The sequence below is a fragment of the Hypanus sabinus genome, chromosome 16 (genome assembly GCF_030144855.1).
Source record: "Hypanus sabinus isolate sHypSab1 chromosome 16, sHypSab1.hap1, whole genome shotgun sequence".
NCBI classification, from domain to species: domain Eukaryota; kingdom Metazoa; phylum Chordata; class Chondrichthyes; order Myliobatiformes; family Dasyatidae; genus Hypanus; species Hypanus sabinus.
In genome coordinates this window covers 66,697,970-66,720,588 of record NC_082721.1, presented here as the reverse complement: position 1 = coordinate 66,720,588, position 22,619 = coordinate 66,697,970, and the positions used below count along the sequence as shown (strand labels likewise).

Here is a 22,619-nt window from a genome sequence, read left to right as displayed (position 1 = left end):
AAACCCTAACCTCTGACAAAACCCCAGATTCTTTCCTCCAATGATATTAAATGTATGTCCTCTTGTGTTCGTCATTGCTACCCACGGAAAAATTCTTTGGCTGTCCACTCTATCTATGCTTCTAATCATCTTATATATCTCTATTGAGTCTCATCTCATTCTCTATCACTCCAAAGAAAAAAGCCCTAGCTCGTTGAACCCCATAAGACATGTTCTTGAACCGAGGCGACATCCTGGTAGATCTCAGCGCCTTTCCAAAAGCTTCCATATTATTTTTATAATGATTGACCAGAACTGAACACAATACTCCAAGTCTGTTTTAACCAGAGTTTTATAATGCTGCAACATGAATTCCTTAATGCATTAAGGCCTTAAGATATAGGAGCAGAAATAGGTTATTTGACCCATTGAGTCTACTCTGCCATTCAATCATGGCTGATCCTTTTTCCCCTCCTCAGCCCCACTCCCTGGCTTTCTCCCAGTTGCTTTTGATGTCATGTCCAATCAAGAACCTATCAAGTTCTATCTTAAATACATACAACAATCTGACCACCACAGCTGCCTGTGGTAATAAATTTAACAAATTCACCAGCATCTAGCTAAAGAAATTTCTCCGCATCTCTGCTTTAAATGGAGGCACCTCTACCCTGAATCTGTGCCCTCTTGTCGTAGACTCCACCACCATGGGAAACATCCTTTCCACAACTACTCTGTCTAGGCCTTTCAACATTTAAAAATGTTTCAAGAGCTAAGAGACCAAGAGCTGCCAGATATTCCTCATGCAGTAACCCTTTTATTCCTGGAATCGTTCTCATGAATTTTCTCTGAACCCCCTCCAATGTCAGTACATCCTTCATAAAATAAGGAGCACAAAACTGCACACAATACTCTAAGTGTGGTCTCACGAGTGCCTTATAGAGCCTCAACATCACATCCTTGCTCTTATGTTCTATACCTCTAAAAATGAATGCCAACATTGCACCTGCCTTCTTCACCACCGACTCACCTGGAGGTTAACCTTTAGGGTATCCTGCACAAGCATTCCAAGTCCCTTTGCATCTCCCCATCTAAATAATAGTCTGCTTGTTTATTTATTTCACCACTTTCCAACAGAGTATTTCATTTGCCAGTTCTTTGCCCATTCACCTAAAGTATCTAAGACTCTCTGCAGGCTCTCTGTTTCTTCAACGCTACCCATTCTTCCAACTATCTTTGTATCATCGGCAAATTTATCCACCTGTGAGTCTTACTTCAGTGGTTGGTAAGTTGATGGAGAAGTCAGCACGGCTTTGTCAAGGGGAAGTTGTGCCTTATGAACATTAAATTTTTTTGAGGATGTGAATAAACACATTGATGAAGGAAGACCAGCAAGGCATTTGATAAGGTACCCCATGCAAGGCTTATTGAGAAAGAAAGGAGGCATGGGATCCAAGGGGACATTGATTTGTGGGTCCAGAACTGGCCTTCCCACAGAAGGCAAAGAGTGGTTGTAGATGGGTCATATTCTGTATGGTGACCAGTGGTGTGCCTCAGGGATCTATTCTGGAACCCCTACTCTTCATGATTTTTATAAATGGTCTGGATGAAGAAGTGGAGGGATGGGTCAGTAAATTTGCTGATGACACAAAGGTTGGGGGTGTTGTGGATAGTGTGGAGGGCTGTCAGAGGTTACAATGGGACATAGATAGAATGCAAAACTGGGCTGAGAAGTGGCAGATGGAGTTCAACTCAGATGAGTGTGGTTCATTTTGGTAGGTCAAATATGATGGCAGAATATACTATTAATAGTAAAACTCTTGGCAGTGTGGAGGATCAGAGGGATCTTGGGGTCTGAGTCCATAGGACGCTCAAAACAGCTGCGCAGGTTGACCCTGTGGTTAAGAAGGCATTTGGTGTATTGGTCTTCATTAATCGTGGAATTGAATTTAGGAGCCAAGAGGTAATGTTGCATTTATATAGGACCCTGTTCAGAGTACTGTGCTCAGTTCTGGTCGCCTCACCACAGGAAGGATGTGAAAGCCATAGAAAGGGTGCAGTGGAGATTTACAAGGATGTTGCCTGGATTGGGGAGTATGCCTTATGAAAGCAGGTTGAATGATCTCGGCCTTGGAGCGACAGAGAATGAGAGGTGACCTGATAGAGGTGTATAAGATGATGAGAAGCATTGAGCGTGTGGATAGTCAGAGGCTTTTTCCCAGGGCTGAAATGGCTGCCACCAAGAGGGCACAGGTTTAAGGTGCTTGGGAGTAGATACAGAGGAGATGTCAGGGGTAGGTTTTTTTACACAAAGACTGGTGAGTGTGTGGAATGGACTGCCGGCAATGGTGGTGGAGGTGGATACGATAGGGTCTTTTAAGAGACTTTTGGATAGGTACATGGAGCTTAGAAAAATAGAGGGCTCTGGGTAAGTTTAGTAAATTCTAAAGTAGGGACATGTTCGGCACAGCTTTGTGGGCTGAAAGCCCTGTATTGTGCTGTTGGTTTTCTCTGTTTCTAATCCATTAATCCATATTCCAAATTATTGACATGACATCAAAACTTACCTTAAATGTTAAAATTGAACCCCCCAAACAGAACTTTGCTGGCAGCTTGTTCCATACTCTCACCATGCTCTGAGTGAAGAAGGACCCTTTTATGTTCCCCTTAAACATTTCACATTCATCCTTAACCCATAGTGACCAGAGACCAAGGCAAGGATGTAAGGACCCAAGTGCTGGAGTTCTGAGACTAGATTTAAGAAATGATATAGAGACTGAGATGAGGACAGGGTTCTAAACTAGATGATAGATGAGAATCCAAAAAAGAGCTGACAGTTGAGCACTGAACCTCAGTTCAGATACTTTCTAAATATTAAAATCCTGGTGCCAAAACATGGTCACTTATCATCAGGATGGGCCTGAATCTTTTAAAGGGGCCACACCAGTTACCTGTATGCTGGATAGTCAGAGTGTCTAAGCTCCAGAGCTGGTGCAGTCGGGTGCGTATCGTAGCACCCATGACCTCTAGTTGTTGACTGAACTAACCTCAATGCATGCCTGCTTGCATTTACCTCATAATTAACCTCAACCAAAGCTTCCTTCAATCTATTATATTATAGGGAATAAAGATTCAAAGTACATTTATTATCAAAATACAGTATACGATCCTGAGATTCATCTTCTCCACAAACAACCATGAAGCAAAGTATTGGGATGTTATGTTGAAATTATGTAAGACATTATTATACTATTAGGGAACTCATTCAAGGAATAAACATCAAACCTCCTACATGCACAAAAGAAAGACACAAATTGCATAATCAGCAACAAAAAAATCAAGTGAGGCTTCTTGGCCTCAAGACCTCACGCTTTGCTTGACAATACCCCCCAGAGACAGTGAATTGCCCAAATAGCACAAAAACACACCACCTAAGTGTTGATCTCAGGCTCCAACAGCAGCAGAACCATGTTTGACAGAGAAAGAAGATGTAAAAGAAGTGATAGAAGTAGTTCTGTGAATCGTCTGAAGGATGCTGCTCTTGATCACGTTGTCCACTGGCGCTATCTTCTTTAGGATCAAACCTTACCCTACAACTCAGGTCCTTGACAACCAGCAGCATCTCTAAATTTCCTGTGCACTCTTTCAATCTTATTTACACATTTCCTGTAGGTAGGTGAGTAAAACTGCACACAATATTCCAAATTAGGTCTCGCCAATGATTTATAGAATTTCAACTCAACATACTAACACTTGTACTTAATACATTAATTTATGAAGGGCCAATCTGTCAAGTGTTTTCTTTATGACTCTCACTACCTATGACTCCACTTTTAAGGAATTATGGAACTATATTTCCAGATCCCTCTGTTCTACCACAATCCCCAGTGCCCGGCCCTTCACCATGTAAGACCTATGCTGGCTGGTCCACCCAACATTGAATATCACGTATTTGTCTGTGTTAAATTCTATCTGCCATTTATCAGCCAATTCTTCCATCTGGATCAGATCCTACCACAAGCTTTGTTGCTTGCTGTACACTACAGCCCAATCTTGGTGTCATCTGCAAATGTGCTGATCCAGTTTGCACATTATCATTCAAATCATTGATACAGACGACAAGCTACAATGGAACCAGCTCCGATTCTTGAAGCACCCTACTAGTCTCAAGCTTTCAGTCAGATAGCTAACCACCCTCAAATATTCGCTGGCTTCTTGCACAAAGCCAAAGTCTGGACTGACACCAACTTACTGCCCTCTACTGTGTCTATTGTCTTGTCTATTACTTATTGTAATCCCTACACTGTTTTGTGCACTTTATGCAATCCTGGGTAGGTCTGTAGTCTAGTGTAGTTTTTGTACTGTTTCATGTAGCACTATGGTCCTGAAAAATGTTGTCTCATTTTTACTGTGTACAGTACCAGCAGTTAATGTCGAAATGACAATAAAAAGTGACTTGACTTGACTTGATCCACTGCTTTGCCTTCATCAACTCTATAAGATTGGTTAGCCGTGAATTATCACACTCAAAGCCATATTGACTATCCTTAGTCAGTCCCTGTCTATCCATATACTCATATCTAGAACATCTTGCTGTAACTTTTCTACTAATGATGCCCGGCTCACCAGCCTATAGTTTGCTGGTTTATTTCTAAGAGCCTTTCTTAAATAATGGAACAACATTATCAATCCTCCAATCCTGCGGTACCTTACCTGTCACTAACAATGTTTTAAATATCTCTACTAGGGCCCCTGCAATTTCCTTTTACTATTAATATATCTGTAGAAGCCCTCAGGGTTCTCCTTCGCTCCGTCTGCTCGAGCAGCCTCTTTAACCCCTCCTAAATTCCTTCTGAACTGTTATCCTGTATTTCTTACGGTCCTCAAGTACCTAATTTGTTCTTGTCTTCCTATATCTGCTATACACCTTTTTCTTAAACAGGGTCTCAATATCTCTTAAAACCAAGGTTCCATAAACCTGTTACCGCTGCCTCTTATTCTGACAGGAACATACAAACTCGGTACTCTCAATATTTGACTTTGGAAAGCCTTCCACTTACCAAGCATCCCTCTGCCATAAATCCCTTTGCCATCTATCCAGACCACACTCAGACATTCCTTGGGTGGGAAAGACTTGGAAGAGAATAGGCCAAATGCAGGCAAATGCAATTAGTGTAGATAAGTTGTAGGGTTGACATTGTTGGGAAGGCTGAACCATTTTTACCAAATCTACTCTTAATTGTATTTAGCCTATTCTCCTCCAAGTCCTATCCAAGCATCACTTAAAGATTGTAATTGCATCTGCTTCTACCATATTGTTTCAGATAACCAGCATCTTCTGTGTAAAATATTTACCCCTGGGTACAGAATTCCACAGATTCACCACTCTCTGGGAAAAACAATTTCTCCTCATCTCCACCCTAATCTTCTTCCCTGAAGCTTGAGACAATGTCCCCTAGTTCCAGTCTCACCTACCAATGGAAACAAATTTTCTGCTTCTATCTTAGCTATCCCTTTCAAAATTTTGTATGTTTCTGTCAGATCCCCTCTCATTCTTTGAACTCCAGAGAGTATAGTCCCAGGCAACTCAATCGTTCCTCATGAGTTAACCCCTTCATCCCTGGAACCAACCTGGTGAACATCCTCTGCACTGCCTCCAAAGTCAATATATCCTTCCTCAAGTATGGAGACCTGAACTGCACACAGTACTCCAGGTACAGCCTCACCTGTACTCTGTATAGTTGCAACATGACCTCCCTGCTCTTGAATTCAATCCCTCTGGCAATGAAGGCCAACATTCCGTTTGCCTTCTTAATAGCCTGTTGTACCTGCAAGCCAACTTTTTGCAATTCATGAACAAGCACTCCCAAGTTCCTCTGCACATCAGCATGCTGCAATCTCTCACCATTTAACTAATAACTTGCTCCTCTATTATTCCTTCCAAAGTGGATGATCGCACACTTACCAACATTGCATTCCCATCTGCCAAATCTTGGCCCTCTCACTTAACCCAGCTATATCCCTCTGTAGACTCTCTACATCCTCTGTACAATTTGCTTTTCACTCAGTTGAGTGCTGTGCTACACTCAGTCCCCTCTTCCAAATCATCAACATAAATGGTGAACAGCTGCAGGCCAAGCACCGACCCCTGCGGCACCACACTCACCACTGACTTCCAACTGGAGAAACACCCATCTATACCAACTCTCTGCCTCCTATTGGTTAACCAATCCAGTATCCATGCCAATACACTTCCTCTGACTCCATGCATCTGTATCTTATTTCTAAGTCTCTTGTGCGGCACCTTAGTGAACACCTGGAAATCCAAGTATATGACATCCACCTGTTCCCTTCTATCCACTGCACTCATTATGTCCTCAAAGAACTCCAGTAAGTTTGTCAAACAGACTCTTAGATAGATACATGGAGCTCAGAAAAATAGAGGGCTATGCAACAGGGAAATTCTAGGCAGCTTCTAGAGCAGGTTACATGATCAGCACAACATTGTGGGCCAAAGGGCTTGTAATGTGCTATAGATTTTGTATGTTCCATGCCACACACAATACCATGCTGGCTCTTCCTAATTAGACCAACAATTTCCAAACATTCATATATCCTAACCCCCAGAATTTTCTCCAACAACTTTCCTACAACTGACATGAGATTCATAAGTCTGCAGTTCCCAAGATTTTCCCTTGTTCTGTTCTTAATTAGTGGGATAACATTAGCCACTCACCAGTCCTCCAGGATCTTACAAACATGTCCTAGAGAGGTCATGAAGATACTGGTCAAGGCCCCAGCAATCTTGTCTCTTGCCTCCTTCAATAACCAGGAGTAAATCCCATCAGGCCCTGGGGACATCCACCTTAATACTCATTAGGAGGCCCAATACCTCCTTCTCCTTGACCACTAAATGCCCTAACATATTTAGACATTCAGCACTGATCTCCTGGTCCACCATGGCCTTTTCCTTGGTAATTACTGAAGTTAAGTACTCATTAGGTACCTCACTCACATTCTCAGCATCCAGGTAAGTTCTCCCTCCTTATTCTGGAGTGGTTCTACCTTCTCCCTCGTTATCCTCTAGTGCTTGATGTATGTATAGAATGCCATGAGATGCACCTTATTCCTACTTGCCAAGGACTTTTCATGGCCCCTCTTGGCTTTCCTAATTCCCTCTTTAGTTCTTTCCTGGCTTCCTTATATTTCCCGTGTACTCCGTTTGATCCTAACTTCCAAAGCTTTACATACTTGCTCTTTTTCCTCTTGACTAAATTCATCACCTCTCTGGACACCTTTCCATCCTTGTCCTTCCTTCTAACAGGAACATACCTCTCCTGTACTCAGTGCAATTGATCTTTAAACACTCTTCAGTTGTACAGAAAAAAAACGTGTTCCCAATTAACTCTACTTAGTTGCTGCCTACCAACGTTGTAATTTGCCCTACTTCAGCTTAAAACTTATGCACAGGGACCATACCTATCCTTAATTGTAGCTATTCTTTCAAGGATCTACCCCTTACTAATAATGATTGGAGAGGCACAGAGAGAATCTGTAATTGCCAACAAGTAATAACCTGTGAATTTACATAACCGAGTCCCTGTGTGCACAAATACTAAGTTTTCCTGTGTCACGAAGGATGAACAACTCTGATGGGCAGAAGGGTACAGAGTTACAGAGTTGCCCATGTTCCCCCCACCCCCCGGGAGAATCACAAACGGTTACTGTTACCACGCTGCTCATGAGAGAGAATGAGAGAGAAACACACACAGATAAGAGGAAAACAAGTTGGAACATCTGTTGCTGATAAGAGAGAGGAGAGGAGCCATTGATTTACTGTTATGTCTTTTGGAGAGGGCTGTTTACTTGGTACCATTCTGTTCATTAAAATTCCTCAGTGGACAGCCGGAGTGGGCTGGTTTGATGGACTAAGCCATTCAAAACTGATTGACACCTGAGACCCTGTGAGTAGGGATAAAAGTGAGGTCTGGGAAGACACCCCTGAGACGCACCAAGAGACACACTAGTGAGCACTGCTTAAGTGTTGGAACCCACAAGAAAGTGTGGGGCATCGGAGACCGAATGAAGGATCGGTCAATTTTAACTCACAGTGTTTATAGCGAGGCCGGTAGGGCTTGTGTGTGTGTCCACCCTTGCCTGGGTGATGAGTCCACTATAGAAGAACGGTCTAGCTAAAGGACAGAGGGGTCATACCTGAATGGCCACAACATCACATCGATGGATCAAGAAAGTAAAGGAAGGTTTGACTGACAGTTTGCTCGCCCTCTCTCTCTCTCTCTTCCTCCAACGGTTACAACAAAAGAATCAACAACTACCTCAGCCTACATGAACTGAACTGAACTTTACACTTTCCCATGATAATTCATTATCCCCTAGACAACAATAGAGCTTGTTTATTATTGATTATTATTATTATACCCACACTTATAGGTTTAGTATTGCTAACGTGTATTATCTGTATATTTGCATTGTTGATATTGATTTGTATATTTTACTCATAAACACTGTTTTGAAAATAGTACCAGACTCCAATGGATACTTCTATCTTTACTGGTAAGACACCCAGTTACGGGGTACGTAACACCTGACCATCCATGAACACTCAAAGAATAGAAAAGGTAATATCATTAAAAGTAATTCATGCTGGCAATGTATTCCTCTGATTGTTTCATGTCCGTGGGTTCCTTCACATCCACAATGGTGGGTCTCTGGTGACTGGGGTTATCACTGTTAGAGCACCTGAAGTGGCTGCTTTTATATTCAATCCCTACCATTTCAAATATCACATTTCAGTGTTATTGGCTGTGGGTCATCCAGCTGAACTTTAACACCTTTTTATTGGTTCTGATCCAAAACAGCACTTTTTTTGCAAGTGATAACTGGTAATTTATGGTTCTGTGTTCTCTTTGACTGACTGGTTCAAGGCAGTCAAACCAGGTCGAATCACTTGGGGCAGAGAGAGATTACACTATTCACAAACATGCATCTGATATCAAAAATCACTTCACAAATAACTTTTTATTTGGAAATGATCTCTCATCCAGAAGGTTACCTGGAGCATCATTGTCTACTGTAAAAACTGATCAAGCCAGTTCACAAGATGGAGGATGCAGTGTCACTTCACAAAATGGCATCCTCCACTTCCTTCAGTTATATGGCAAAGCAAAGTCAATTGGCTTGTCTAATTCCATCGTCCTTGTTTCATTCAAATTCACTGATTTGTAGAATGTAGTTATTTCTTTTCACCACTATCCTGAAAGTTAAGGAGTTGTGGTTATTGTTCACTAGCTGCTCACCAACTGAAATATCAGTTGCCTGGCTTGGCTCATTAGCCAACACCAGGTTTTGCACAGCCCTTCCTGTCATTGGACCATCCACATATTGATTGAAGAAATCCTCCTGGAAACACTAAACAAATTCTGATACATCAAATCCCTTTCCACTAAGAATGTTCCATTTTATATCACAGAAGCTGAAATCCCTCATGACAACAGCCTTATCATTTTTACGCATTTCCTTAATTTGGCTACATATCTGTTCCTGTGCCTACTAGGGGGTTTGTAGTAAAATCTGATTAGTATGATTGTACCTTTTCTATTCTTGAGTTCTAACCAAATCCCAAATGGACTCAGTGTCTGAACTCTCCATTATGTCTCCCCTGAGTACAACTGTGATACTGTTCCTGATTAGTAGTGTAAACCCTCCTTCTCTTTTACCCCCTTCTCCAACTTTTCTAAAACTTCAAAAACCTGGTACATTGATTACCCATTTCTGCTCCTCTCTCAACTAAGTTTCAGTAATGTCCACAACATCTGTGTTCTAAGTTCACCACCTTTACCCATAATAGTCCTAGCATTAAAATAAACACACTTCAAACTATCTGAGCCATCATACTTGTAATTTCAATTTTGTCTTTCAATACTTCTCTGACATCTACCTTCCATCACGTACTGACCTGGTGCTCCAGTTCCTTGCTTCCTGCAAGACTAGCTTGAACTTCTGTATAGGATTAGCAAACCTCCCAGCGGAGGTATTAGTTTCCCCCTCCAGTTCAGATGCATCCCGTCCTCTTGTACAAGTCACCTCTTCCCCAGAAATGGTTCCAAAGATACAAGTGTCATAAGGTGGGCACTGAGAACGGACCCAAATGCAAGACACAGCCACTGAAGTACTAGGGAGAGGACTAGGTGTATCAAGAAAGCAAAGGAAGTGGGGAAGAAACGACACTGGACAAGACACAGGCCCTGGACAAGATTAGGAGACAGGGCATGGGCTAAGACTAGAGTAGGAAAGTGGGACCTGGACTAGGAACTAGGAGCTGGGAACTGGGAACTAAAAACCTGGACAAGGAATCCGAGCCAGAGACTGGACAGGGATCTGGGACCTGGGTCTTGACTCGGGTTCGGACTCCGGATCCAGGCAAGGACTGGACGTGGGGGCAGGATGTGGGACTCCAGGGCTGGACGAGGACATGAAACTCAGACTTGATCTTGATTGAGGGAGAGCTGGAACACAGAGCCAGGTCGAGGGAGAGCAAAGCAGAAGCGGGGAGAAGCGTAGCTGGACACGGACACTAGTCCTGGACGAGACCAGGACTCAGGGCCTAGGCTATGACTTGGACTTGGACATGGACTGGAACCTCCTCTGAGCCTTGGACACGGAATGGAACCTCCTCCGAGCCTTGGACATGGAATGGAACCTCCTCCGAGCCTTGGACTGGAACACAGGAACACGGAGCCTTTGTCTGGAACACAGGAACACAGAACACAGAGCTGGGACCCCTCCTTGGGAAAGGGCATAGGGCCGGGACATACACGGAGTCAGGACCCCTCCTTGGGACAGGGCATAGGGCCGGGACTCATACACGGACACTAAACGCAGGGACACAAAGAGACATTTCCAAGCTCAATGATAGAAAGTTTCTTCTGTTGGCAAGGCAAGGCTCCGGTCTCACTCCGGCAGCTGAACTTGATGGCAATACGGGCGAGGTTGCTGGCAGGGCTTCCGGTGTGGGTAGCCTGCAGGGCTTCCGAGGGAAGGGAGGGAACAGTCCAGCCTCAGAGTAACAGCAAAGACGGCCTGACTTACCCAATGGAGGTAAGGACAGGAAGGGACAGATCCCACCATAGGGTAACAGCAAGAATGGCCTGACTTACCCCACAGAGGTGAGGATGGGATACCAGACAAACCAGCAATGACACTCGACCCCAGGGCCACTTATATTCTAGCCCCAATATGAGAATCAGGCGCCTGTGATTAAACCCAACTGAAACAACGGACAGCCAGAAGACCTGGAGTCTGGAGTCCACGGACCCAACTGTGAACCAGAACGTGGACTTCATGGACCCAACCATGACAACAAGAACTTGAAACCCTGTCCCCTACACCATCTCCTCAGCCACTTATTCATCTATGCTATCATCCCATTCCTATCTACACTCGCCCGAGGCACTGGGATTAATCCTTCGACATCTCCCATCTCACATTACACCTATTCCCTCAAGTATTTATACATCCATACTAGATAAAAGACTCTGTCTCTTATAAGTTTATAAAATTCTATCAAGTTGTCCCTCAATCTTGTTGCTTTAAAGAAAACAATCCAAGTTTGTTCAACTTTTCCTGATAGCTAATACTCTAATCCAGTCAAACCCTTATGTGCTTATTCTGCATCGTCTTCAAAGTCAGAATCAGAATTAGGTTTATTATCACCGGCATGTGATGTGAAATTTGTTAGCAGCAGTTCAATGCAATACATAATCTAGCAGAGAAAGAAAAAATAGTAATAATAAATAAATAAAATAAATATAATAATAAACAAGTAAATTATACACATTGAATAGATTATTAAAACATCTCCAAAAACAGAAAACCTGCATATTAAAAAAGTGAGGTGATGTCCAAAGTTCAAAGTCCATTCAGGAATCGGACGGCAGAGGGGAAGAAGCTGTTCCTGAATCACTGAGTGTGTGCCTTCAGGCATCTGTATCTCCTACCTGATGGCAACAGTGAGAAAAGGGCATGTCCTGGGTGCTGGAGGTCTTTAATAATGGACGCTGCCTTTCTGAGACACCTTTCCCTCAAGATGTCCTGGGTACTTTGTAGGCTAGTGCCCAGATGGACCTGACTAGATTTACAACCTTCTGCAGCTTCTTTCGGTTCTGTGCAGTAGCCCCTCCGTACCAGACAGTGATGCGGCCTGTCAAAAAGCTCTCCATGGTACAACTATAGAAATTTTTGAGTGTATTTGTATACATGCCAAATAGCTTCAAGCTCCTAATAAAGTATAGCCGCTGTCTTGCCTTCTTTATAACTGCATCAATATGTTGGGACCAGGTTAGATCCTCAGAGATCTTGACACTCAGGAACTTGAAGTTGCTCACTCTCTCCACTTCTGTTCCCTCTATGAGGATTGGTATGTGTTCCTTTGTCTTACCCTTCCTGAAGTCCGCAATCAGCTCTTTCATCTTACTGATGTTGAGTGCCAGGTTGTTGCTGCAGCACCATTCCACTAGTTGGTATATCTCACTCCTGTACACCCGCTCATCACCATCTGAGATTCTGCCAACAATGGTTGTATTGTCAGCAAATTTGTAGATGGTATTTGAGCAATGCATAGCCACGGTTATGTGTATACAGAGAGTAAAGCAGTGGGCGAAGCACACGTCCCTGAGGTGTGCCAGTGTTGACTGTCAGCAAAGAGGATAGGTTATCACCAGTCTGCACAGACTGTGGTCTTCCGGTTAGAAAGTCAAGGATCTAATTACAGAGCAAGGTACAGAGGCTCAGGTTCTGCAACTTCTCAATCAGGATTGTGGGAATGATGGTATTAAATGCTGAGCTATAGTTGATGAACAGCATCCTGACATAGGTGTTTGTGTTGTCTAGGTGGTCTAAGGCCATGTTAAGAGCAATGGAGATTGTGTCTGCCATTGACCTATTGTAACAATAGGCAAATTGCAGTGGGTCCAAGTCCTGGCCGAGGCAGGGGTTCAGTCTGGTCGTAACCAACCTCTCAAAGCATTTCATCACTGTTGATGAGAGTGAGTGAGTGATGTGAGTGACTCCTCTACTTTCTGCGAAGGCTGAGGAAAGTCCATCTCCCACCCCCCATCCTTATCACATTCTACAGGGGTTGTATTGAGAGCATCCTGAGCAGCTGCATCACTGCCTGGTTCGGAAATTGCACCATCTCGAATCACAAGACTCTGCAGCGGATAGTAAGGTCAGCTGAGAAGATCATCGGGATCTCTCTTCCCGCCATCACAGACATTTACACTACACGCTGCATCTGCAAAGGAAACAGCATTATGAAGGATCCCATGCACCCCTCATATAATCTCTTCTCCCTCCTGCCGTCTGGGAAAAGGCTCTGAAGTATTCGGGCTCTCACACCAGACTATGTAACAGTTTCTTCCCCCAAGCTATTAGACTCCTCAATACTCAAAGCCTGGACTGACCCCTTGTCCTATTGTCCTGTTTATTATTTATTGTAATGCCTGCACTGTTTTTGTGCACCTTACGCAGTCCCTGTGTAGGTCTGTAGTCTTGTGTAGCTTTCTCTGTGTTGGTTTTTTTTAATGTAGTTTTTGTACTGTGTCATGTAACACCATGGTCCTGAAAAACATTGTCTTATTTTTACTCTGTATTGTACCAGCAGTTATGGTCGAAATGACAATGAAAGTGACTTGACTTGACTTGAGAGCACCTGATGGTAGTCGTTAAGGCAGTCCACATTACTATTCTTTGGCACTGGTATAATTGTTGCCTTTTTGAAGAAAGTGGGAACTTCTGCCCGTAGCAGTGAGAGATTGAAAATATCTTTGAATACTCCTGTTAGTTGGTTGGCACAGGTTTTCAGAGCCTTACCAGGTATTCCATTGGGACCTTCTGCATCCTTACTGCTATGGGACAATCTGACCTGCACACAATACTCCAAATCTGGCCTGACCAATATTTATACAGCTGCAGCAAGACTTACCAACATTAATGCTCAAATATTGAGAACTGAGGAGACACACTGAATGTCTTTGTTTTACCACTCTATTTACTTGTGTTACCACTTTCAGGAGTTTTGGACTTGCAAACAAGATACCTCTGTACAACAAAACACCTAAAGATCCAGCCATTTTCTGTATACTTTCATCTTGCATTTGAAATCCCTGTGCAATGTATCTCACTTAAACTCAATTTGCCATTTTCTTTCATTATTACCAATTGACCCATATTCTTGTACGTTCTTTGACAACCTTCCTCACTATACACATGTCCATCACTATCTGCAAGTATACTGTGTAGACCATCTGTATTTGAATCCAGGTCTCTTGTATACTGTACAGATCTTTCTGGCAAACCATTGGTTACAGATCTCAAGTCATAAACACACTTACCCACCACTATCTCTGTCTTCAATGAGCAATCTCGTAATATATTCATCACAGACTCACATATGACTTAATCCACTCTAGTAGCTGACCATGAGTATGCTGTTAAATGCTTTACTAAAGTCCATGTAGATGACATCCACTGCCCCATCATCTCCATCATTTCCTTGTGCCCTTGAAGCTTATCCACCTTCATGTTTCTGTATACACAGAATCTTATCCTAAGTTTGCGAGATACTGAGATCCCGAGAACAATGTCGTCTGGAGTTTAATTCTCTGTCACTGAGCTCCTAGTGGAGTCACCCATAATGGTAGGGTCCAGGGGGTGGTCCCAGACAAAGAGTGATCCAGGCAAGATCTCAACAGGGGAGCTGGTGGGAAATGATGACACATAAAAATGGCAGCGAAGCTGGAGAAAGCCTCTAGTCGTCTTAAATTCTATGACATTGGATCCTGACATTGGATCATTCTCCCCACTTTAAACAAAGTCATGCACAGTTATTCTTTATTAAAGATTGTCTCTGCCACCTGAGGATCCACCACCTGATCATATATGAATCGAGTGATCGCACATGTAACAGATCCTCCTTCTTCATATTAACATGCCATAAAATATCAGCACCTTCCTATGATTCATTTTATTTTCCTTTGTGAATATAGATGAAAAATACTCACAGTCAAATATACCCCACTACTTCTGGATTCATGCATAAATTCTCTCATTTGTTCATAAATTTTTTCATTTACCCTTTTCTTAACTACTCCCTTGCTCCTAATATACAAATAAAATGTCTTGGGATTCTCCCTAATCCTATCCACCAAGGATATTTAATGGCCCAATTTAATTTGTTATTTAAGTATTTTCCAATTGATACACTACATAACAAAATTTGTACCAAATAACACACAGCATTCATCAATATGTACCAAAGGGATGCTGGTGGCGGCTGCTCCTGATCTTCAGACAATAATGCAGAACAGATGATGGAGAATTCTTGTCTGAAGTCCAGCTGAGAAAAGAGGATTAAAGTCATAAAGAACGACAGCACAGTAAAGGGTCCTTTGGCCCATCTAGTCTGTACAAGCTTGGTCTTTTGCCTAGTTCCATCTACCTGCACCCATACTCTAGCCCTCCATACCCTCCTCATCCATGTGCCTATCCAAACCTCTTAAATGTAACAATTGAGCCTGAATCTACCCACTGGCAGTTTATTCCCCATTCACACCACCCTCTGAGTGAAGAAGTTCCCCCTTAGATTCCCTTTAAATATCTCACCTTTCATCCTAAACCAATGATCTCTACTTCTAATCTCCCCCAACCTCAGGGGAAAAAGCTTCCATGCACTCACCCGATTGATATCCTAATAATTTTGTATTCCTAAGAACTCCTCTCATCTTCTGACTCCAGCAAATAAAATGTTAATCTATTCACCCTATCCCCTAACTCAGATTTTTAGGAATTCTGAGCAAATAGCCCAGTGAAAACCTCTTTTTGAGCTATCATCTAGGTATTGACGGGAAAGGTGAGAACTGAAGACAACAGCACAAAAATTAGTTAAACAGAAAATACAAAACAAAGTGCGTTGTTTGGAGACAAAGCAGCATTGAATTATATAACAAATGTGTTTAGTTCCTTTGCTGACTTTTAGTAACAGATTGGGAGAAGCAAAGCCCACAACTGGAAACAGGACTATTTCCATTTCCATCTATTGATAATGACTCAAGCCCATAGAATGAGAATGATGAACTTGGAATGAAGGAAGTTTAGCTCTGGTATTGAATTGGATTTTATTTAACCAGGACAGGACCTGAAGTTCAACAGGAAACAGCAGATCCAGCAGGAAACAGAAAACATAATGGGAACCTAGAGGAGACGTATACAGTTAACTTTGGAGATAACTGCTCTCTATAGTCAAGTTCACTCTGTCCGAGATGATACGAAATGTGAAAGACCTTAAAATTTCATCAGAAATCTCAGTATGGATTATCATTAGGATTGCTTTTGGCAACATTTTGGAAGGGATATGTTACAGGAACACAGTGGACTTGCCCAATACAGGTGATAGAACAAGGATTATACCAATAGCACTGTTAATTGGAACCTCGACTTCCTAACTGGAAGACCACAATCTGTGAGGATTGCTGATAACATATGTATCCTCCTTGCTGATGATCAGGGATGTGTGCTTAACCCACTGCTCTACTCTCTATATACACATGACTGTGTGGCCATACATAGCTCAAATACCATCTATACATTTGCTGACGATACAACCATTGTTGGTGGAGTGTCAAGTGGTGATGAGAGGGCGTACAGAAGTGAGATATGCCAACTAGTGGAGTAGTGCAGCAGCAACAACCTGGCACTTAACATCAGTAAGATGAAAGGGCTGATTCTGAACTTCAGGAAGGGTAAGACGAAGGAACACATACTAATCCTCATGGAGGGATCAGAAGTGGAGAGAGTGAGCAGCTTCAAGTTCCTCGGTGTCAAGATCTCTGATGATCTAACCTGGTCCCAACATATTGATGTAGTCATAAAGAAGGCAAGACAGTGGCTATACTTTATTAGGAGTTTGAAGAGATTTGCCATGTCAACAAATGCACACAAAAACTTCTATAGTTGTACCATGGAGAGCATTCTGACAGGCTGAATCACTGTCTGGTACGGAGGGGCTACTGCACAGGACTGGTAGAAGCTGCAGAAGGTTATAAATCTAGTCAGCTCCATCTTGGGTAATAACCCATAAAGTACCCAGGACATCTTCAGTGAGCGGAGTCTCAGAAAGGCAGCATCCATTATTAAGGACCTCCAGCACCCAGGACATGCCCTTTTCTCACTGTTACCATTAGGGAGGAGGTACAGAAGCCTGAAGGCACACACTCGGCGATACAGGAACAGCTCCTTCCCCTCTGCCATCTGATTCCTAAATGAACATTGAATCTTTGGACATTACCTCACTTATTTTTTAGTATGCAGTATTTCTGTTTTTGCACATTTAAAAAAATCTATTCAATAAATGTAATTGATTTACTTGTTTATGTATTATTATCATTATTTTTATTTTATTATTTATTATTTTTTTCTCTGCTAGATTATGCATTGCATTGAACTGCTGCTGCTAAGTTAACAAATTTCACATCACATGCCAGTGATAATAGACCTGATTCTGCTTCTGATTCTAACAATATTTTAGATTGGAACAGTCTGAGGCTTAGACTGTTAGGAGGGAAGACAGAAGTAGGAATCCAGGTAGTACAGTCAGCCTCCAATTCCCTCCAATTCCCACTGTTAGGAGGGAAGACAGAAGTAGGAATCCAGGTAGTACAGTCAGCCTCCAATTCCCTCCTTCATCATGCTGCCCACTACATGAGTTTATCATGAGGAGTTGTGCCCTTGAATCCAGCACCCAATGGAAGATGGTGAATTGTTTTAAACAAATGTACCTTTGGTGATTTTAGACAACATCGATTTTTATACAATAAGGAAGCAATTTAAATTATTTTACCTGAGATTGGTACCTGCAGCACTTAAGTATAAGATGCACAGTTTCTGTCTAAAAGGGGCAAAGAGGAGTAAAATCTGCCCTTGGAGTTGATGAAAGGGAAAGACTGCTCCAGCTTGCAACTGCACGGTTAAGAATCAGGGAGCAATAAAACACTTGTGGCGGCTCGCCAACACGGCAAGCAAACCAGCTCCAACAGTCGCCAGTGGCAACCGAAAGGCACTGAGTGCGGGGCAGACCGCTGCCTGGAAGTCGACGTCACCTCCGCCCCGCAAAGAGCGGGGGATGCTGGGAGCGGTCGCTTCAGCGCGCGCGGATTTAAACAGTAAACAATTTGCCAGTTGAGGCGAGACGGCAAAGGGAGGAGAGGCTTAAGCAAAATCCAGGAATTACGGACAAAAGAGCAACATCAGAAGAAGTGCTGGATACTCCTATCAGCAAAACAGAAATAGAAAGAGCCATTATGAACGCGCGGGCAACTTCTCCTGGGAAGGACCAAGTATGGAGTATAATGCTGAAGCACTTATCAGGAAGTGCACTTCTAGTTCTGCAGAGACTGTTTAAGGATATATGGGAAAGGTAAAATACCATCTGCTTGGAATCATTATGTTATTGTTCCAATATTAAAACCTGGTAAAGACACATCAGACCCAACAAATTATCGACCAATTGCATTAACTTCACAGCTAGGTAAAATTATGGAACAAATAATAACTGATAGGCTTACATACGTTCTAGAAAAAAGAAGTCTTATTTCTCCCTACCAAAGCAGTTTTCGTAAAGGAAGAACTACAGTAGATTCAATACTTAGATTGGAATCTGAAATTTGGAAGGCTCAAACCAACAAAGAAATGGTCCTGGCGGTATTCTTCAACATAGAAAAGGCATATGATATGCTCTGGAAAGAGGGAGTGTTAATTAAATTGAAAGAATTAGGGGTGGAAGGAAAAGGATATAACTGGGTTCTAGGCTTTCTTTTTGATCGAACAATTCAAGTCAGGGTGGAAGAAAAGTACTCCAGGACATATTCGGTTGAAAATGGAACACCACAAGGTAGTGTCTGTAGTCCATTACTTTTTATCATAATGTTAAATGACATATTTGAGCAAGTTGAACATAGTGTGGGGAGATTCTTATATGCAGATGATGGGGCTTTGTGGGTGTGGGGAAGAAATTTAATTTATATACAAAGGAAAATGCAAGATGCAATTGATAAAGTGGAGGATTGGGCAAATAAATGGGGTTTCAAATTGTCTATAAGTAAGTTGCAAGTGATATGTTTCTCAAGAAATCATAAACCAGTTTCCGTGAAATTATATGAACAAAAATTAGAGCAGGTAAAGGTAATTTGGTTCCTCGGTTTGTTATTTGATGAGAAGCTTACCTGGAAAAAGCAAATTGAGGAAGTTACAAACAAATGTAAAAAATAGACAACTTATTGAGGTCCAGATCCCTTGAAGCTAAGCGGAAGTCAAAAGCATTATAAAAACATGTATTGAGGAGACATGGCAGAAGCATTGGGATGAGAGTGAAACAGGGAGACAACTGTACAAAATACAAAGGCAAGTCAGATACAAAATAATATCAGGTGGGCATAGAAAGATAGAAGTGATCATCAGTCGTTTAAAAATTGATCACACAAGTCTTAATTATACATTATACAAAATCGGGAAACATCCAACTGGGTTGTGTGAATACTGTAATCAACCCGAAACAGTTGAACATGTATTGATAAAATGTAAGAAGTATGAAAGAGAAAGAGTGAAGATGATAGGAGCGCTTCAGATAAACAAAAAAACTGCTGTGGGTATAGAAGACATTTTAGGTGGGAGTTCAAGAGAAATACAGGCCGATATCATGAAGTATCTGAAAGACTCTGGTTTATTATATAGAATTTAGAGAATGCAATTCTTTTCATTCCTCCTGTTTATCAAACAATCCACACTCCAGTCTAGTAGGTGGCAGTAATGCATCTTAAAGCTGGTTTGCCAACCGCCATAAAACAGAAGAAGAAGAAGAACAGTAAACAGTTCAACCAGAGCCTGCTCGACTCAGTGTGTTGCTTTCACTCGTTGCGTATCAGCGCGACTGCATTGGTGCCCCGACAGTCCAACGGCATTTGGACACAGCATGAACGACTCGGCCCTGCAGAATGCAGTTTCCCTTGAACTGCCAACCTTCTGGACCACTCAACCCCTGGTCTGGTTCGAGCAAGCAGAGGCCCAGTTCCAGGTCAGGCAAATTGTCTCAGACACCACCAGGTATTGCTACGTGGTGGGCGCCATCGACCAGGAGACAGCGGGCTGCATTATTGATTTTCTGCACATCAGCCCCGGGCAAAAGACAGGTACGAGGCACTCAAGGCCCTGTTAATCCGCACATTTGGCCTCTCCCGCCGTGAACGGGCCACGTGGTTACTGCATATGGATGGCCTGGGCGACCGCGCGCCATCAGCCCTGATTGGCGACATGCTAGCACTGGCAGACTGCCATAAGCCTCGCCTCCTTTTTGAACAGATCTTCTTGGAGCAAATGCCAGAAGACATCCGTCTCCTGCTAGCAGATGAAGACTTCAGAGACCCATGCAGGGTGGCTGCCCACACGCATGTGCTTTGGCGTGCCAAACAAAATGGCGGAACCACCATCGAAATTAGTGCTGCAGTAATGCCAGCCCTCCCACACCCCAGCAGCGGAGCATGTAACACCCACACCAAGGGGGGGGCACTGCTTCTGAGTCTTGGTGTTTTAGCATCAAAGGTGGGGTTCCAGGGCCCGCCGCTGCCGACCGCCATGCTCGTTCCAGGGAAACGCCAGGACCAGCTGTCACTGATATCACGGCTGGTCACCATGATAGCCTCCTCTATATTTGGGACAAGCACTCCGAGCGTAGATTCCTGGTGGACATGGGGCGGAGATCAGTGTCCTACCCCTCTCGAGCCACGATACCGAACTAGAAGAACAGGACTGGAACTTAAGGCAGCCAACAGCAGCACCATCCGTACCTACGGCACAAAAACCATCAGCTTGCAGTTCGGTTCCAGCCGCTTTAGAAGGACATTTACGCTGGCCGCAGTATCACAGCTATTGCTGGGTGCGGGCTTCCTCTGAGTGCACTGCCTGCTGGTGGATTTGAAGGGACGACGATTGGTCGATGCAAAGATATTCCAGACCTTCTCCCTCGGTGAGGCCAGGTTATCGACCCCGCACCTGGACTCCATCACATATTCTGACAACGAGTTCGCCAGAGTGTTATCGGAGTTCCCATCTATCTTCACGCCGCAGTTTTCCTCAACAGACCACAAGCACGGCGTGATGCATGATATCCCCACACAGCGACCTCCCCTCCATGCCTACCGCCCGACAAGCTTCGCCTCGCGAAAGAGGAATTCAAGAAGATGGAGGAGATGGGGATAGGCGGCATACCGACAGCCCATGGGCCTCCTCACTCTATATGATGACCAAGTCCGTAGGAGGGTGGAGACCGTGCAGCGACTATATGAGGCTGATCAATGCCACCATGACTGATCGCTATCTGGTATCGCACATCCAGGACTTTATGGCCAACCTGCACGGGGTGTGCATCTTTTCCAAGATTGACCTGGTCCGAGGGTATCATCAGATCCCCGCCCACCTGGACAATATACCCAAGACAGCTCTCATTACCCCCTTTTGCCTGTTCGAGTTCCTCAGGATGCCGTTCGGGCTCAAAAACGCGGCGCAGACGTTCCAACGCCTGATGGACGCAGTAGGGCAAGATCTGGACTTTCTGTTCATCTACCTGGATGACATACTTATAGCCAGCTGCTCCCGCCAGGAACATCTAGCACATCTATGCCTGCTCTGCCACTGCCTAAGCGACAATGGCCTGGCTATTAACCCCACCAAATGCCAGTTCGGCCTACCCGCCATCGACTTCTTGGGACACTGGATCGACCGCCATGGAGCTGTGCACCTGCCAGCAAAAGTTGAAGCCATCCGCCAATTCGCCAGACCCAGCACTGAAGGCCTGCAGGAATTTGTTGGATTGATTAACTTTTACCATCATTTCCTGCCCTCAGCAGCCCGGATCATGTGGCCCCTTTTCGGCTTGATGTCCGGTAAGGCCAAAGAGGTCACCTGGACAGAGGAGGCGACTGTGGCTTTCGAACAAGCCAAGAATGTGCTAGCAAACGCCACGCTCCTGGTCCACCCCTGGGTCGACGTCCCCACTGCCCTCACTATGGATGCCTCTGAAGCAGCAGTTGGCGGCGTGCTCGAGCAGCTTATCGAAGGCCAGTGGAAGCCGCTTGCTTTTTTCAGCTGGCACCTACGACCCCCGAAACTGAAGTACAGCACTTTTGACAGGGAGATGCTGGCCCTGTACCTTGCCATCCGGCACTTCAGGTATTTCCTGGAAGGGAGGGAGTTCACAGTCCTCACAGACCACAAGCCCCTCACCTTCGCGTTTGCCAAAGTGTCGGACCCGGGATCGGGCCACCAGCAACGCCACCTGTCGTACATCTCGGAGTTTACCACCACGATCAAGCACATCTCCGGGAAGAGCAACATGGTAGCCGATGCGCTGTCACACACCTCCGTCCAATCAGTGCACTCTCTGTCTCCAGGGGTGGATTATGTGGCGTTAGCTAAGGCGCAATGACTGGACAGCGAGATGCCGGCGTACCGAACTGCAGTCTCAGGACTCCGCCTCAAAGACGAGGCCATTGGGCCTGAAGGTCATGAGCTCCTTTGCG

The 22,619-nt window shown here is 43.9% G+C and overlaps 1 long non-coding RNA gene across 1 annotated transcript in view; it reads right to left on the bottom strand.

Annotated features, from left to right (window-relative positions):
* Positions 1 to 18,103, bottom strand: part of LOC132405853 (uncharacterized) — a 32,612-nt gene extending 14,509 nt beyond the window's left edge. Inside the window, exons 1-2 of the long non-coding RNA XR_009515980.1 lie at positions 17,891 to 18,103; positions 15,309 to 15,391 (exon numbers count right to left, since the gene is read on the bottom strand). This is a non-coding gene — a long non-coding RNA (uncharacterized LOC132405853). The remainder of the gene's footprint in view (positions 1 to 15,308; positions 15,392 to 17,890) is intronic.
* Positions 18,104 to 22,619: the final 4,516 nt, after the last annotated feature.